This window comes from Macaca thibetana, chromosome 12 (assembly GCF_024542745.1).
Source record: "Macaca thibetana thibetana isolate TM-01 chromosome 12, ASM2454274v1, whole genome shotgun sequence".
NCBI lineage: Eukaryota > Metazoa > Chordata > Mammalia > Primates > Cercopithecidae > Macaca > Macaca thibetana.
This window is the reverse complement of record NC_065589.1, coordinates 91011909-91031604: the sequence shown is the minus strand read 5'-3', so window position 1 is coordinate 91031604 and position 19696 is coordinate 91011909. Positions and strand designations below refer to the sequence as shown.

The following is a 19696-nucleotide window of genomic DNA, read 5'->3' as shown; positions in this document are numbered from 1 at the left end:
TTACATGTGAATATCCCTCTCTTTTCAGTGACCCAAGGCATTTATTTACTAGCACCCCACACACTACCCAAAAAACTGATGAGTCTAGACAACGGTGAAATTCACCCTGTTATGAAAGTTCTTGGGAAAGCAAAAACAAAAGCTATACAAATGGAAGGAATTAAGAAGAAACAAATATGGAAAAAAGTTGTTTCATATATCTTAAAGAAAAAAAAAAAACTAGCCTCTTTGGCTTTTATAAGAGCCTGGCTGAGATGTATATAAGATTTTATATCCAAAAATCTGCCTAATTTCTAAATTTTACTCATCAGTTTTGAAATCAATCTAAAAAAATTGTTCCAGTTTAATAAAATTTGCCCAAATAATGATTCTTAGTTTATCTACATGATTGGCAAGTGTTAACATAAATATATGTGCACAACCAAAAAGCAGATTAATAATATTGGAATCAAGTTTTCCTAAGAAGTATGGCTCTTTCTAGTTAATGTGACATTTATAAACAGCTCATGTTCTGAGTCCTTACTCTATATACTGGAGACATGAGGTACAAGGTGCTAACTTCAAACCAAACAGCATGACACAGGAGCCTTCTTGAATTTCTAGAATCTCCCCCAAAGAGGAACCTCTGAACTTCAGTAGGATTTATGCAGAAAATGGGTAACTGGTACCAGAAGAGAGAAATGATATGAGCAAAGGTAAAAAGGCAGGAAAGGGTTAAGTGTTGAGGAAATAGAAAATTGTTGCTAAAACTGCTTCTCCAAAATAGTATTCTGGAGAAGGAAGCCATATTTCTGACCCCTATGGCTTGGGCACATCTGAGTGCTAGTAGTTTCTTCAGGACATCCAAAGACTTGTTAGGTTCAGGATTGAATTTAAGTCTCAGGTTCAACATATACTAACAATTGGGCTCTGGGCAAGAAATTTGTCCTATCAGAGCTTCAATTTTTTCATGTATAAAACGGGAGTAATCTTTGAGGTGGAGATCTTTGGTCAACTCTAAGGCATTAAGGAATACAAGGGAGGGTTATGTGATATTAACTGTCTATGGTGGGGAAAAATACCTTTGCCAAATGGTGGTATGATTATAAAGGATCTTGGAATAGAGATGCATGAATATATTGTCACCCCGGCTATAGTGCTCTTCTTTTAGGCAGTCCAAATAGACTAGGAAAACAGCCGAAACAGAGTATCCCTTGTCCAACTCAGTCCTGGTCTGGCTGGGTTCATTTTTGACATTACCTTGCAGGTAGTAAATGGGAATGTACTTTCTAAGTGCTACTTCCTCATCCAGAAGAACTCGCTGTCTCTATGGCACGGGAGTGTCTAATACTTTCAGAATAAGGCTTCCTAGAGTCTACAACTTAGTGTTTCCAAAAGTAAAAATCTGGCTATGTTTATAAATCCATTTCAAAGGATCTGGATAATTAGTTATTAGTTATTAATTAGTCACAGCATGCTATGGAGGAACCATCAGGTAATTGTTAGCAAATGCCTATTTGAGCATCTTCTGTATGCCCAGTTATCATGCATTGTGTAAAAGTTAAAATTGTAGGCACTGAATTGTTCAGTTTAAAATGGTTAATTTTTTTTTTTTTTTAATATAGCCAGAGTCTTGCTCTGTCGCCCAGGCTGAAGTGCATTGGCGTGATCTTCACTCACTGCAACTTCAGCCTCCCGGGTTAAAGCAATTCTCCTGCCTCAGCATCCCGAGTAGCTGGGATTACAGGCGCCTGCCACCATGCCTGGCTAATTTTTGTATTTTTAGTAGAAACAGGGTTTCACCATGTTGATCAGGCTGGTCTTGAACTCCTGACCTCAGGTGATCTGCCCACCTCAGCCTCCCAAAGTGCTGGGATTATAGGCATGAGCCACTGGGCCCAGCTTCATCTCAATTTTTAAAAAGGGGGAGAAAAAGAATTGTAAGACTCTCATCTTCCCTCAAGAATCTTATTGCTACAGTCTGATCAAGATGACAAGACTTACCTTCAGTCATTCAACAGGTATTTACCAAGTGTGCATTTCATCCTGGACATACACATAATACCAAGCAATGTACAAACAATGCAAAGCACTTTAAGGTTATGTGCTAAATTGTGTTATGTGCCAAAAATTAATGCCTAGAATTAAAGGAAAGGAGTGAGCGCTGGCTTCTTGAAGGAGATACAGCTGTTCTGGCCATGGAAGAGAATACTATGATTGTAAATAAAAAATGAAAAAAGAGAGCCTGTATACAGAAAGGATGACAAAAGGCCCCAAAGTGACCCTAACATGGAGTAGAGGCTAGGCAGCAAGGGTTCCACCATGATTTCAATGCTCTTCTTTTCTAAGTCAGTTATAAGAAATGCTATCTAGAATTCATCAAGACATTCAACAGAGTCATTCATAAGATGGTGAAACACAAACTGTGTGAACAGATAAATTCTCCAGTGCCTGAACAATCACAGGATATCTACCACTGTATCAAATACCAGGCTATCTAGGAGGATCTAGATAGATCTAGATTCACAGTTATCTAGAACTGTGCTGCATTGCAGGAAGTCAGGGACCCCAAAGGGAGGGACTGGCTGGAGCTGTGGCAGAGGAACATAAATTGTGAAGACTTCATTTTAATATGGACATTTATCAGTTCCCAAATAATACTTTTATAATTTCTTACGCCTGTCTTACTTTAATCTCTTAATCCTGTTATCTTCGGAAACTGGGGATGTATGTCACCTCAGGACCACTGTGATAATTGTGTTAACTGTACAAATTGATTGTAAAACACATGTGTTTGAACAATATGAAATCAGTGCACTTTGAAAAAGAACAGAATAACAGCAATTTTTAGGGAACGAGGGAAGACAACCATAAGGTCTGACTGCCTTTGGGGTTCGGCAAAAAGAGCCGTATTTTTCTTCTTGCAGAGAGTCTATAAACTAACGTGCAAGTAGGGAAGATATCACTAAATTCTTTTCCTAGTGAGGAATATTAAGATTAATACCCTGGGAGAGGAATGGATGCCTGGGGGGAGGTCTATAAACGGCCGCTCTGGGAATGTCTGTCTTATGCGGTTGAGATAAGGATTGAGATACCCCCTGGTCTCCTGCAGTACCGTCAGGCTTATTAGGGTGGGGAAAAACTCTGCCCTGGTAAATTTGTGGTCATACCAGTTCTCTGCTCTTGAACCCTGTTTTCTGTTGTTTAAGATGTTTATCAAGACAATATGTGCACCACTGAACATAGACCGTTATCAGTAGTTCTGCTTTTGCCCTTTGCCTTGTGATCTTTGTTGGACCCTTATCAGTAGTTCTGTTTTTGCCCTTTGTCCTGTTCCCTCAGAAGCGTGTGATCTTTGTTCTGCTTTTTGCCCTTTGAAGCATGTGACCTTTGTACCTACTCTCTGTTATTATACCCCTTCCCCTATAGAAACCCTTAATAAAAAACCTGCTGGTTTGAGGCTCAGGTGGACATCACGGTCCTACCGATATGTGATGTCACCCCCGGTGGCCCAGCTGTAAAAGTCCTCTCTTTGTACTCTTTCTCTTTATTTCTCAGCCAACCGACACTTATGGAAAATAGAAAGAACCTATGTTGAAATATTGCAGGTGGGCTCCCCCAGTAGTGCTGCTGGTTCTGAAACGTGTCCTGCCCAAATTGTCATTATCACAAGCTTTGCTGAAAACATAAATAGAAACCATGATCAAATTTAGGGTTGACCATGACACTGGAAGAGAATACTCACACATAAGATGACAGATGGAAAATCTATAAAGAGATCTTCTGGCTAAAATGTTGGCCAGATTGGATAAGATGGAGTAAGTACAGATTAAGACACTTATTTCTGGAAGAAAAAAAAACTATCCAAGTACAGTCATGAAAGGCATGGCTTAAAAGCAGTACAAATATTCATTGAGAGGGAATGTGATTTTAGTTGACTAATATTAATCATGTCATCCCACTTCCAAAGGCTAATAAGGGGTTCGTCCAGTTCTGGGTGCCTCATATTAGGAAGATCCCCATCAACTGGGAAAGCCTCCAGAAAATAACCAGGAGGGTAAAGGATTTTTGATGATCATTTGAAGAAACTGATTATGCATCATTTGGAGAAGATAACACATGATCGCCATGTGCAAATATTCAGAGGCTGGCAGATGAAAAAAGGACAGAACAAAGGCTGATGAACAATTATTATAAAGACTCCAATTTTACCTACATTCAATAAAGAACTTTCTGACAAAATGTGTAAATGAAATGTGTTTCCATGAAGTTGCTTGTCATTGAAGGTGTTAAAAATTGCCCCTGAATGATGGTTTGTATGGAACACTGATTATCGGATACAGGATTATATTTTCTTTCTTTTTTTTTTTTTTTTAGAGACATGGTCTCCTTCTGTTGCCCAGGCTGGAGTGCAATGGAGTGATCACAGCTCACTACAGCTTCCAACACCTGGACTCAAGTTATCCTCCTGCCTCAGTCTCCCGAGTAGCTGAGATGAGACAACAAGCACGTGCCACCATGCCTGGCTAATTTTGTTTTTAACTTTTTTTGTACAGATGGAGTTTCGCTTTGTTGCCCAGGCTTGTCTCAAATTCCTGGCCTCAAGTGATCCTCCCACCTCAGCCTCCCAAAGCACTGGGATTACAGGCATAAGCCACCACGTCCAGCCTGGGATTGTACTTTCTAAGGTCCTTTTCAGTGCTGAGCTCCTATGATGAGAAATACAGGAGAATATTGTAGACAGAAAAAATTAGCCTTGAGTTATTTGGGTCTGATCTGGAAGAAAAAGGGAGTATAGGTATCAAACAGGAGAGAGATATGATAAAAGTTACAACTGAAGGCCGGGCACAGTAGCTTATGCCTATAATCCCAGCACCTGGGGAGGCCAAGGCAGGTGGATCACCTGAGGTCAGGAGTTCAAGACCAGCCTGGCCAACATGGCAAAATCCCATCTCAACTTAAAATATAAAAATTAGCCAGGTGTGGTGGCTGGCGCCTGTAATCGCAGATACTCAGGAGGGTGAGGTAGAAGAATCACTTGAACCTGGGACGTGGAGGTTGCAGTGAGTCGAGATCCTGCCACTGCACTCCAGGCTGGGTGACAGAGCAAGACCCTGTTGTTTCAACAACAACAAAAAAGTTACAACTGAAGACAGTTCTAGCAGAAACTGTCTTCTTGGAAAGAAGAGAAAGAGAAGGACTAGAATCCAGGAAGTCAAAAATGAGGTTGTGGCAGTAATCCAGTTGTGAGACAATAGGGTTTAGATTGGGTCAATATTAATAGGAATAGGAAGAAAATGGCATAATACATAACATAACAAAAGATGACAGGATTTCCTCATTAGCTATTCACAGGAGATGGGGTAGGGGTATAAGCTTTGCTTGCAGTCTGGGTTTCTCTGTTCTCAGTAGAACTTCCAGTAAATATTGAACTTAGTCCCAATAAGTGACTGAGACACTGGGTGTCTGAATGTATTTGTTTGTTAAAATGATTTCCAAACAAACAAAAAGTTCATCAAAAGGAAAGCTATCTGGGATAATGCAAAATACTCGAGTTTTGAAGGCAGTTTTATCCCAGGACTATGTCTTGCACAGCAGCCTTACACACAGGTAGAACAGGCAGACTCATGCCAACTTTAGAAATTCCAGAAATCTTCCTCTCCTGCCTGTACTTGCCCAGGGGTGTCTCTATCTCCGTTTCCTCATCTCAACAATAGGGACAGGCCAGGCATGATGGCTCATGCCTGTAATCCCAGCACTTTGAGAGGCTGAAGCGGAAGGACTGCTTGAGCCCAGGAGTTCAGGATGGTGAAACCTTGTTTCTACAAAAATTATAAAGATTAGCTGGGTATGGTGGTGTGTGCCATAGTCATAGCTACTCAGGAGGCTGAGGTGGGAGCCTCACCTGGGCCCCGGAAGTAAAGGCTCCAGTGAGTTACGATTGCACCACTGCACTCCAGCCTAGGCGACAGAGTGAGACCCTGTCTTGAATAAATGCATTATAATTAAAATTAAAATTGGGGAAATGTTAGTACATAGCTCACAGGGTTGTTGAGAGGAACAAATGAGTTAATGTATGTAATATAGCAATAGTACACGCCTGTAGTCCTAGCTACTTAGGAGGCTGAGGCGGAAGCTGAGCCCAGGAGTTCAAGGCTGCAGTGAGCTAAGATCTTTGCACTTCAGCTTGTGTGATGGAGCAAGACGACTCTGTTTTTTTTTTTTTTAAAAAAAAAAAAAAAAAAAAGAATAACGTGTGTGTGTGTGCATGTGTGTGTGTATATGAAGAAGTTAGAACAACACTGGCACAAAGCACCACATAAATGTTAGCTATTATTATTACTACTGCTGCTGCTGCTATTGCTGTTGTTGTTGTTGTTGTTATTATTATTATTATTATAATAAAATGGCTCCCAAGGCCAGGTGCGGCGGCTGGGATCCCAGCACTTTGTTGTAATCCCAGCACTTTGGGAGACCGAGGCGGGTAGATTACTTGAGGTCAGGAGTTCAAGACCAGTCTGGCCAACATGGCGAAGCCCTGTCTCTACTAAAAATACAAAAATTAGCCAGGCATGGTGGTAGGTGCCTGTAATCCCAGCTATTCAGGAGGCTGAGGCAGGAGAATCACTCGAACTCAGGAGGTGGAGGTTGCAGTGAGCCAAGATTGCGCCACTGCACTCCAGCCTGGGCAACAAGAGTAAAACTTCGTCTCAAAAAAAAAAGAAAAAAAAAAGGCTCCCAATGAGGCTTCAGTGACCAAACTTCCTTGTTTGCCTGAGACTTCAGTGTTTCCTAGGACACAGGACAGTCCCAGGCAAACCCTGATGGCTGGTCACCCTAAGGGGCCTCAAAATCCTACATTACTCACTCCACTAAAGGTTGTTACTGAGATACAAATATTATCAGAAGGCTGTTGGATGCACTTTAAACTATTAGCATTCCTTAACAATATATAATGAGATCATCAATTTAGCAAAACTCTGAGAACATGAGCTACATGACAGATACATTCTGATGGACAACCAACAGTCAGAAAAAGATCAGAGCTTCAGGGTGTGTCCTGAGTACCCAAGGGCTCCAGCAGGGCGTGAGGCATCTGGCACAATGGGGTGGGAAGCGGGGCCAGCATGTCCCATGGGGAGGAGAGAAAGAAAAAATAAAACACCGTCCCAGGGATATAAGCTGTTTCTCTCTTACAATTTCATCAAATTTCATACAAATTTCAGTGATGAAATTTCATCAATACAATTTCATCAATCTCTTCAATGTTTCCTTATGGAAGGAATATTATGACTCTGAAGGATGGCGATTCTGAGTCCTTTAGAAAACAAAACCTGAGCAAATTCTGGTGTCCTGTGCCATAAATCCTGGTGTGACATGTGCTCACAGCCTGAAATTTGATTTCAGTCCAATCCCCTAAGAAGAGACACCGGATGAAAAACATTCTGTGTGTGGTCAATGTGAAAAAAAAAAAAAAAGAGCAGTCCTCAGGAAAAGCAACCCCATGAAAAGAATGGATTAAACCGGATCCCCAGAAGGAGCGCCCTCCACAGCCTGCAGAAGGCACTTCATGGTTGGTAGTGTCATCCTGTAACACAGGGTCACCCAGGTGAAACAACAGGGACGAGGCTACGCAGGCAACAGAAGATGGAAATAGAAGATGTCCAGGGCTTGCTTGCCTTTCAAGATCTGCTGCTCTGTAAACTTGCAAAACAGTAGTTCTGGAACTTCAGAGTGCAAAGAAGAATCACGTGGGGTACTTATTAAAGATACTGCTCCCTGCTGCCCCTAGTGGATCCTGAGTGGAGTTCTAGAAACTGCATTCCTAACCAATTTCCCTGGGCGGGGGAAGTGAGGGGGCGGGATTCTACTGCAGAGTAGCCTGTGGACCACACTTTAAGAGTCGCTGCTATAGGAATTCTGCATCACACATAGACTAAGTAACTTCAGAACAGATCCCAAGTGGCCTGAGAATGTCTATGCACTTTTCAAAAGTGCTGCTGGAAACGTTAACTGCAGGGCTCCCTTGGTAGGGAGAAGGTTCTTTCATTTGCAAAAAGCTGCGAGGTCTTCTCAGTCTGGCAGCAAGGCTTCTATTTGGGAGTGGACACTGCCAGTTCCACTTGCTGCTTCTGAGCCCACCCAGCACTTCCTGCAGGCACCTGCCCTGGAGCCCAGCAGAGAGACAGATATGATCAGATTTCACTCACTATTATGAGAATGTCTATTTGTTGGCTGATAAGTCCCTGGTTTATAAAAACAAGCAGCAGTAGCTTAAAAAGGGAGGAAAAGGCAAACCAGAGTGCAGAAATGGCATACTGAGGAATCTTGGCTGAGGCTGCCGGAGGTAGGTGAGGGCATTCTGGTGTTCCACTGAGGAGATCAGGCCTTCAGGAGGCCAGTGACTCACTTGGCGGCTTTCTTGGGTTTTCAGTTTTTGGCACGCATAAGGCAATGTGGGTATGGATGATAGTGTCATTAGTGTATTTATTGCATTTGGACTGGTTGCCTTAAAATCTCTCATGAGAAACTAGGAACAAACCAGGTGTCATTTTTTTCTTAGAGATCTACATTTAAAAAGCTTTCCTACCCCAAAGCCAGCATTTCCTAAATGAGCCTTGCAGTTTAGCTGCAGTCAAAAGGCAGTGGCATCACTAGCAAAGGTGTAAATTTTATAACCTGGGACAGGTAAGCAAAAGGCAGAAGACAGCCACTCCCACTTCAGTCTTGAATGTCCCTTTCTGTGCTCTGACCTGAAGGTCCTAAAAACAGTTCAGACCAGGCACAGTGGTTCATGCCTGTAATCCCAACACTTTGGAGGCCAAAGAGGGTGGATCGCTTGAGCCCAGGAGTTTGAGACCAGCCTGGGCACACAGGGAGACCCCCGTCTCTATAAAAAAAAAAAATACAAAAATTAGCCAGGCATAGTGATGCGTGCCTGTAGTCCCAGCTACTCAGGAAGCTGAGATGGGAGAATCATCTGAGCCAAGATTGTGCCACTGCACTGCAGCCTGGGTGACAGAGTGAGACCCTGTCAGAAAAAAAAAGTCTAAAATGACAGATATAATGGAAGCAGCAATTCATGCCAAGGGCCAGGTACCCTTGGGGATTTGGAAACTACTAGTTCCCCTGCCCCTGGCTACAGTATGGCGTGTAAGTGGAATGAGGTGTGACTGGGAGGCATTCATTCTCGGGATTTAAGCCCTACACTTCTCCAGCTTCTCTCTTCCACCCTTCTACTCTGCAAGCACACAGTTTAAAGTAATAATTATGAGATCTAGAGAATAAATGGAAAGATAGTACATTTGTTTAAAGGTAGGTGTCATTGGTATCCATTTCCTGTCTTTCCCGGTTTCATTCATTCCCCTACCTCTTTCTGCTTGCTCTCTTTTTTGGTTTTTGGTCTTTTTCTTTACCTGACCTGCTTTCTTCTTTCCTCTTCTTCTCCTCCTATCTTTTCTCCCTGCATTCCTCCTTCTTTGCCCCTTCCTCTTTCCTTCCATACTTTAATTCAATTAACACGTATGATACCTATTGCTTTCAAATAGGTATCAAAATAAATAGGTAACAAAAAAAAGAAAAGTGTCATCCTGACCTAAGAGGACTGACACTCAATTCAGTCAACACCTATTTTGTGAGCTTCTTTTTGCCAAGCAAGGCTACGGGTATTTCAGACACATCATGGACTAAACAGAGTAAGCATCCTTGCCCTTACGGAGCCTAGTAAAAGATACAGAGAAGCAAACAAGGAGTTAAAATGCAGAGGAAAGTACCAAAAGTTCAGACTAGGGAATTATGAGAGGCTTCTGGCAGGATGTGATGTTGAGTCAAGCCTTGAAGGAGATGGAACAGTTAGTTCTGTAGGCAAAAGAGGACACATATGCAAAGGCAAGAAGGTATAAAAGAGCACAGTCCATTCAGAGACCTAGCAAGTGGGTGATGTGACTGACGTGCAAGGATGGCTGTGATAAAGAGGAAGAAGCCGAGGCTAAAGTCCCAGCAAGAGCCACGGTGTCAAGGTCCTGATGTGCCAAGGAAAGGCATCTGCAATGGGTTCTGAAGGCCATGGAGAACTACTGAAGGGTTTCATATAGGTAAATAACATGATCAGATTTGCATTTTAAAGAGTATTCTGGCCAGGAACGGTAGCTCACACCTGTAATCCTGGCACTTTAGGAGACTGAGGTGGTGGATCACTTGAGGTTAGGAGTTCGAGACCAGCATGGCCAACATGAAGAAACCCTGTCTCTACTAAAAATACAAAAATTAGCCGGGCATGGTGGTACACGCCTGTAGCCCCAGCTACCTGGGAGGCTGAGGCAAGAGAATCGCTTGAACCAGGGAGGCGGAGGTTGCAGTGAGCTGAGATGGCACTCTAGCCTGGGCAACAGAGCAAGACTCCATCCCAAAAATAAAAAATAAAATAAATTAAAAATAAGAATAAAAACAGAAAATAGTCTTCTGAGAGGAAACCACTCCAAGAGAAGGACTGGAAAGAAAGGGACAAGGCCAGAGAGAGAGAGATGAAAGAAGAAGTTATTTCCATCATCCTAGTGGGAGATGAACCTGGGAAGACATTAAAAAAACCTCTGCCCCTATATATACAGAGCCATTATTTTTATTTCTCAATAAAGGCATCCTAATGTACATTTTTAGCCTTGTTCCAAGATGCACAGAGTTTCTACAGAGACAGTCATATGTCCTTTCCTGACTTCATGGATGCCTGCTCTAAAGATCTCTATCAAAACTAATGGCCCATGCCTCAGGCCCTACGGAAAATCTTTTGGCAGTTTCACAAAAAGTTAAACAGAGAATAACCATGTGACCCTGCCACTTGACTCCTAGTTATATCCCCCAAATAACTGAAAACAGGAACTCAAACGAATACTTGTCCATGAAGTTCCCAGCAGCACTATTCACAATCACCAAAAGGCGGAACAAAACTAGATGCCCATCAGCAGATGAATGTGCGCCATCCATCCATAAATGGAAAATTATTCAGTCATAAGAAAAGGAATGAAGTACCAATACATACTATGACACAGATGAACCTTGAAACATTATGCTACATGAATGTTTGACTACAAGGTCACATACTGTATACTTTCATTTATGTGAAATATCCAAAATAAGTAAATCTACAGAAACAGAAAGCAAATTGGTGATTGCCAACAGTAGAATGAGAAGGGAGTGGGCAGTAACTGCTTAATGGGTACAAGGTTTTATTTTGGAGTGATGAAAATGCTTCAGGACTAGATAGAGGTGGTGGTTAGACAATATTCTGAATGTACCAAATGCCACTGAATTGTTCATTTATTTATTTAGTTTTTTGAGACGGAGTCTTGCTCTGTCACCCCAGCTGGAGGCTGGAGTACAGTGTCACAATTTCACCTCCCTGAAGCCTCCATCACCTGGATTCAAGCAATTCTCCTGCCTCAGCCTCCCGAGTAGCTGGGACTATAGGCTAAGTTTTGTATTTTCAGTAGAGAAGGGGTTTCGCGATGTTGGCCAGACTGATCTTGTACTGACCTCAAGTGATCCACCCACCTCAGCCTCCCAAAGTGCTAGGATTACAAGCATGGGCCACTGCATCCTGCCTGAATTGTTCATTTTAAAATGGTTAATTGCATGGTTTGTGAATCTCACCTCAATTTCTAAAAATTAAAAACAAAAACTAATAACCAAATGCCACCCTCTTCTTTCCCCTACCCAATTCCCCCTTCAATCAATCTCTGATGACTGAAGTGCTAGAAGGCTGGTATTGACTAAGGAAGCCCTCCAGAGCTGGCGCACAGCCCCAGATGACCACATTTTCCAATTTCTCTTAAGGATGCTAAGAATTTAAAGGAGAAGAGGCATCAGAAAGGTCAGTGAGAATAAGTTTCAGTGTGCTCCTTTGAGTGATGGAACTTGATAGGTTAAGGGAATGAGATATATCATAAGTCAGGGCAATAAGATGAGGTCCAGGCAAGGGGAGACATGGGAAGAAAGCTTAGCTCTCACTGCAGCTTAGCTCCCACAGCAGAGGCCGGCCCACAGGCTTCAAGGAAAGGAGCTTGAAAGATGCCTGCAAACTGCAGCAGTTGGCTTCTGCCACGGATGCACCTCTGTTTCTTCCTAACATAAAAGACTAATGAGGAAGCTGGAGTCCTCCGCACAAGGAAGCTGATTAAACCTCCTTCCTCTGGTCTTCGAGAAGGAGGCTTTCTGAGAGAACCTGTCTAGTAAACAAAGCTGCAAAAAAATTCCTTACGCATCCTGAGAACTGAAAAAGGGCTTTGTAGGGCTTGGAAAGCAGCAAGGCATAATTGAACAGCCTGGAAGCTCTGGGTATGAACATCAATTCTGCCATAGACTGTGTGTCATTTACCTTCTCTGTGCCTCAGTTTCCTCAACTGTCAAATAGGGATAATAACACCTACCTCAACTGCTCTTTTGAGAATTAAATGATATATGTATATATGCCATCTAAGGTATTCAGAATAGTGAAGGGCACTATTCAAATTATTTAATAACTACTGTGATACAAATGTCAACTAATCAGAGTCAACAATGATCTAAACCATCCACTCAGAATGGAATCAGCCACGTCCTACCTATGAGATGTATAAATAACATACAAAGCAGCCCTGAAACAGTCCATGGCTCATAGAAAGCCTACAATAGGGAGTAATGATTTGGAAGAGACAGCTAGAAATAGGATTCCGAGGGTTATTATTTCTGCAAAATACAGACTACTCTTTGATAGCTCTAAGACAGACAGACAGAGCCATGCACAGTCTAGAAAAGACTCCAAAGGTCCCCCTTACTTGGGGTCTCCTCTTTCTCTGTCGCTTCACCACACTCTGCCTCTGTAGAGAGGTGATCTCCAGAAAGGGTGGCAGAATGGATCCTGTTTCCCAGATGGTTAAAAGGAATGCACAAAGAAAATGTAAATATGATTGAGGTATATTTAAAACTGGCTAATAATATGCCTTAGAACGCCAGAGGCTCCAAATAACGGGACCTGAGAAGCAGCTAGTCCAGAACTTAATGGGCTGCCCCAGAAGGAAACAGGAGCAAATGCACCAGAATGCAAATCAGTGCCCTGATTCCTTCATCAAAAAAGGATTGCGACAGGGGCAAAATGTCAGCTGAACTAAAAGCCTGTTTTATGATGTAATTGATTCACGTTCTGGCACTGTTACTCAAAAACATCTGAAACATTTATATTCCTGGGAAGAAGGGTGAATTTCAGGGAATCGTGTGAGAAGGATGAAAACCGGTTTCTAGTTTTCTTTGCTCATTGTTTTGCTAGCACGGTCTTCAACCGTTCAGACTGGGCTTAATGAATAGATGAATAAGTCAGAGAATGGCTTGTGGAGAAAAGAAGACTGGGTATATGTTTACGGAGAGGAAACTGAATACTAGGTGGGGTATTAGGAGCAATTTCTGTCATAAACCTAAGAAAATTAGGGATGACTGAGCTGAGATGAGCGATTTTGTCCTGACACAGAAAATGAATATGAAGTGGCTCAGTCATCAACAGTAGGAATTCAAAAAGGAAATGGAGGCATAAATGTGAGACCAACATGTTCTCAGGATTCTTCCAGTGCAAAGGAAGCTCCCTCTTGGGAGACAATGGCTCCCTCCTGCCTACAGGATCTGTCCAACACCTGCTGATGTGAATCCCATGGCCATGCCCGACACCAGCAGGTCCCCATCCTTACTCGTGTGCCAGTACCTCGCTTACTCCTTCTCTTGTTCTGTTTCTTTATTCAGCCTGCCATGCTCTCCTTTCGAGCCCTCCAACCCCTCCCTTTCCTGTTTTAAGATGAGAGTCTAGAGTAGGACACTTGGGTTCAAATCCTGGCTCCACTGTCTCCTAGCTGCATGACCCTAGACACATCACTTGATCTTTTTTTTATGCCTAGAAAATGTGTGATAAAAATATCTATATCAGAAAGTCATTGTGAAAATTGAGGGAAAGAATTTGTGTGGAGCACTTAGAACCATTCTGGCCCTGATGGTGAAACACACTTAGGGAGGTAAACAATTGTCCAAACCCAAACAGTTAGTAAATGGAAAGCATTGTAAGTCCAGTTCTTTTCGCAAACATAAAGCCCATCCTCTTACTCTATGCTCCCTCCTGGTGGTTTCAAATGCACGGATCTCCTCCTGATTTCACTCTAAGAATTTTTCTACTAGGAATGTCTTCTATTTCTATGACTCTTATAAGAGCTGTCATCTCTAGCACAGTATTGGAAATTCCATAGGTACTTGTGAACTTTTCATTTAGATGCTCAGAAAAGAATGCATCGATAAACAGTCCTTTGGTGACACACTGACAAACGTGTTCACCCCGTATGAAGACCATCAATAGATATATCCAGGATTAATTTACAAAGCTCAGATGTCTTTACAACAAATTCAATCTGTCTGTTGAGCAAATATGTCAATATATTTTCACAGTAAGAACTTAAGGAAGTCACCCACATGCCTCCCATCTTAACATGAATGACTGTGGGGATACAAGGACACATTCCTGTGGAAGGGATCAGTCATCTACCTCTTGTGACTGTGACCAGGGTCATCAGTGTGGCCCTGAAGCAACAACCACAGCTTCACTATAATGTATACTCTGCCTCTACAACCTTCAGCAAGCCCCTCGTTCTAAACCAGGGTGGAATGGTTTATTACTACCAACGGAGACCATCCTGGTCCTTCGTTCTTTTCAACATCACACCAAAATTAAGGCTATGAATTAATAGAGTAATTTTATTTAGGCAGAATTATTTCCAAGGAACGTTTCATAAGCAGCTCATAAAGATCAAACTGGGATGATTTGCTTAATTCTGTCATCCACGGGGAAATGTCTGAAGAGCAGATTTTATAGAGAAATTTTCATTGCCAAGAGTGAGAAAAACTAAAATACCTTTGTTCTGTTTCAAATTATTGTACCTTTATGTGTCTGATTTCCTGTAATTTGTTGTTTGTTTGTTTGTCTGTTTCTATTTGGCTTTAGAGATTAACATGAGAAGGTTCGTTTGCAGGGTTCATTCAAATAACTAACCTTGCCTGCAAAGTCACAGAGATTTCGATATGGCCATTACAGACATAATGACTCTGATAATAATACAGTCGCTAAATTATGATCTGAACTTGGAAATAAAAGAGAAGAAGTTGAAAGAATCCTATTTTCAAGACAATCTCTCTGAATATGTCCTTGCAAATGAGAACAAGAAGAAACAAAGACACTATATGATATACAGACAAGATTATTTTGAAATAGAATGCCTTTCGGCATTTTCTGTGACAAGTCAGCAACTTTTAAATAAGCCCCCCACAATTTCAGAGCTGCACCTGGTTTAATTACACTCGACATTGGCTCACTGGTTGGTGCAAACCATTCCCATTTTACTATGTATTGAGAACATCAATATCATAGAGCTATAGCACTCATTCACTCATTCGATATTAACTTTCTGTGTATCACTGTCCCACATGTCTTTTTAAATTCATTCTCTACCCTTTCATAGTTGGGGTTGAGGGAAGGAAGGCAAAAAAGAGTGGTAAGACTTGATCCTTGCCCTCTAGAGTCCTATGTTTGCAGAAATAACATGCAGACACATGAAATGGTGAAGAAGCCATCCAAGGCTGCAGGTGGCTAACGCCCAAGTGAATGGGGCAAATGCTGCTATGGGAATTCAGAAGAGGTTGGAAAAGCTGAGGAACCTCATAGAAGAAGCAGAATAAGAGTTGGACTTTGGTTGGGTGCAGTGGCTCACACTTGCAATCCCAGCACTTTGGGAGGCTGAGGCTGGAGGCTTGCTTGAGCCCAGGAGTTTGAACCAGCCTCCGCAACATAGTGAGACCCCATCTCCACGAAATAAAAAATTAGCCAGGTGTGGTGGTACACGCCTGCAGTCTCAGTTACCCAGGAAGCTAAGGTGGGAGGATTGCTTGAGCCCAGGAAGTCAAGGCTGCAGTGAGCCATGATAGCACTACTGCCCTCCATCCTGGGTCACCTCCATCCTGGGCCAACAGAGCAAGGCATGGTCTCAAAAATAAAAAATAGAAGAAAAAAAAAAAGAGTTGAGCAATTCAAAGTCTATAAAGTGTATAAAGAGGATGTGGGAGAAGAGATTCTCAAAAGGAAGAGTAGTGTCCACAATTCTTGTACTTGAGACTGAGCATTGCTTAGTCATACAAACTGACAAGAGCAGGATTATATGGAAATAGCTGAGATATGGCCACTCAGGCCAGTGGAGTGGGATTTTAAAACACCTTGCCTCTTCGATACACTTTTAGTATACATGAAATTATTAAAGATGATGCATTTTGATGTGACTGGTGAAGAAACTCATGATCCACACATACCCAAGGATCTTGTGCGTGAATGTTCACAGCAGCATTATTCATAATAGCCACAAAGTGGAAACAACCCAAATGTCCATCAATGGATGAATGAATAGATAAAATGTGATCTATCCATGTAATGGAATAATATTTGGCAATAAAAAGAAATGAAATGCTGATACAAGTTGCAACATGGATGGATCCTGAAAACATGATGCTAAATGAAAGAAGTCAATCACAAAAGGCTGTCTATTGTGTGGATCCCTATGTACAAAATATCCAGAAGAGGCAAATGCACACACACACCCCCTAGGACTGAGAGAGTTGGAAGGAAATGGGGAGTGGCTACTAATAGGTATGAGTTTTCTTTTTGGGGTGATTAAAATGTTATAAATTGGTCATGGTGATGGCTGTAGTTTACCACTCTGAATATAGTAAAACCCTTGAATTGTACACTTTAAACGGCTGAATTCTATGGTATGTGATTTATATGCAGTGAAGCTGTTATTAAAGAAACAAACTATCAAGTGTTTACTCTAAGGAATAGGGTCTAGGACTGTAGGGGAGGAGGGAGAGTAACACTACCACCAATTTTTTTACAATCAATATAGCTGAGTGTCTCATCATATTCTGGCTCCTTTAAGAATGCAGGCCTTTTAATTTCCAGCTGGGTGCAGTGGCTCACGCCTGTAATCCTAGCACTTTGGGAGACCAAGACAGTGGATCACCTGAGGTCAGGAGTTCAAGACCAGCCTGACCAACATGGTGAAGCCTAATCTCTACTAAAAATACAAAAATTAGCCGTTAGCCAGGTGTGGTGAAGCATGCTTGTAATCCCAGCTACTTGGGAGGCTGAGGCAGGAGAATCGCTTGAACCTGGGAGGTGGAAGTTGCAGTGAGCCAAGTTCGTGCTACTGCACTCCAGCCTGGGCAACAGAGTCAGACTCCATCTCAAAAAAAAAAAAAAAGAGTATAGGCCTTTTAATTTCCTAAACCTGCTAACCCCCAATTTTAAATTCACTTTGATTTAAAAAAAAAAAAGTAGAGTGGCTGGGCATGGGTGTGTGGGTGTATGTGTGTGTGGGGTGTGTGTGTGTGTGTGTGTGTGTGTGTGTGTGTCCCTTGGGAATCCCTGATAAATATATTGTGTTCAATCATTTCTGACCATTCCCTAGATTCCTCTTGATTCCTGGAGGAATTAAAGTTATTGAATTTCAATTCATTCCAACAACCATTTATTGAGTGCCTGTCTTGAGGCAAGCACACAAGGCAAGCAAGGGCAGAGTAAGGATACGGAGATGAATAAACCAATTATATTTTATTTAAAGAAAGACATTCATACTTCAAAGTGCTTACCACCCCAAATAAGTGGACAGGAACCTCAAAGAACAAGGAAACTAAGTGCTGTGCACTGTCACAAACTCTCGAGCTGACCAAGACAATAATTTGACCCAGTATTTCTCAAAGAATTTACATGAAAGTGATTTGGGGAGTGTTTGCCAAAAATATGAATCCTCAGCCTTACTCCAAACTAACTGAATCAAAGTCTCCTAAGAGGGAGGTCCCAGAAATATATATACTATATTTATTTAACGTTAACTTCACTCCATCTCACAAAATCCTTTCAATCTACAACACTGAGATGGTTTGCAGTGATTATTAGGCCTGGTGTAAATAACTAAACCAGCATTTCCCTAATTGTATTCTGCAGTATACTAGTTATTCAAGTACTTAATAGGTATTCTTTAAGGAAAAAAATGGGTTCTGAGATCAAGTAAGTTTGGGATATCTTTGGGTTAAATAAAATTTACTTGGTTTATTTACTGCAGAATGCTAAGAGATATTAGTGGGTTATTGGGTGCTGTGAATCTTTTGAGAAAGGGACAGAGTATGGTGATTATCAAGCTTATTTGACTAGGAACCTGTTTTCTTCACATGTATCAACAGGCACACTAAATTAATGGCTAGAAACTCATCTACCACATATAAGAAGTATGAGAGACTCTGGAAAATGTTACAATCTACTTCTAAATAGAAAAAGAAACATTTAATGGAAAAGGATAATACATGGCAAGCTTCCTCTGTAGTTTCCAAACAGGGCATAATAGGGTATATAAGGATGGGTATAGGCCCAGAACGGATAGAGCCACAACCCGATTATTCGGCAGCAAGTTCCCGGTCACGGGGAGTCCCAGCTGTCCAGAACGAAACTATTTCATGATCTTGGGATGAAGTCAGTAACTTTCTTAGCTAGAAACCAATGGCTAAAGGATTGAGGACTTCAATCCTGGACCTGGCTTCTAACCTGAGATCCCCAGGGTCAGCAGAAAAGATACCAGAAAAAAATGGCCTAGTTTCCCAATCTCAGTGGCATCACTGTCCAACCAGTCAGTCACCTAAGCCAAAAGTGGGAGTTCCTCTTCCTTTGTAAGCTAATTAGTCATTAAACCTGATGCATTTATGACTTAAATATTTTTTCAGTTCACCTCCTCCTCTCTATCCCCACTACTACTTCCCTAGTTCAGGCTTCCATCAGCTCACACCTGTACTATTTCCACAGCTTTCAAATCCGTCTTCCACCCTGACCAATGCACAGCTGATCAAACCACTTTCCAGTTTAAAAATCTGTCAATGGCTCCCAATTACCTACTGCAAATAATTTCTCTCACAGTATGTTCTGCAAAACATCAATACAATGTGTGATCACAGATAAGGGGCTCCTTTCAAATAGGAGGCTAGGTATTTTTAAGTGTAGGTACAATGAAAAGAACTACCTATCAGTGTCTGATCTGTTCCCAGTACAGACAGGTCCAATAATTGCTTGGAGTCTAAGGACCTCGAGGAAGGCCCAATCAGTAAACTGGGAAATGCTTCCAAAGTCTATCAACATCCTTGATTAGAGCATCTCAGAAGTCATTTAACACAAATGCTGATAGGATAATGGACACTTTTTATACTTCTAAAGAAATGATATAGTTTATAGCCACAGCCTGCTGAATGTCCTCATTTTCCACAGGAAGGCAATCTGGAACTTCAAAACTATACATCTTCCATTAAATACATGGAGGTGAGGCTTTGTGTTCACAGTATCTTTGCAAGCTCTAAATTAGGAACTGGAAATTCGAATACCCTAAGAATCAGATGAATCACAGCTGACAAAATTCTGGCTGAGTTTCCAGAACAAGGTGTCCCATGCATACCCTTCCCCCAACTTCCTCAAGACATCTTACAAAACTAGTCACTAAGTTAGACTCAAATCTTCCACATTTGAATTGGCTGCTGGCTGGCATTTTGAAAGCCAGCTTCTCTATGTAAATGCAGCACTCAAATGAAAAATCTAACAACTACTTGTACATCTTACAGCCAGAACATATTTTAG

At 41.7% G+C, this 19696-nt stretch overlaps 1 protein-coding gene across 4 annotated transcripts in view; it reads right to left on the bottom strand.

The window, feature by feature from the left end:
- The window catches only part of CACNB4 (calcium voltage-gated channel auxiliary subunit beta 4), a 267014-nt gene that overhangs the window by 106904 nt on the left and 140414 nt on the right, over positions 1 to 19696 (bottom strand). The window lies entirely within an intron of this gene.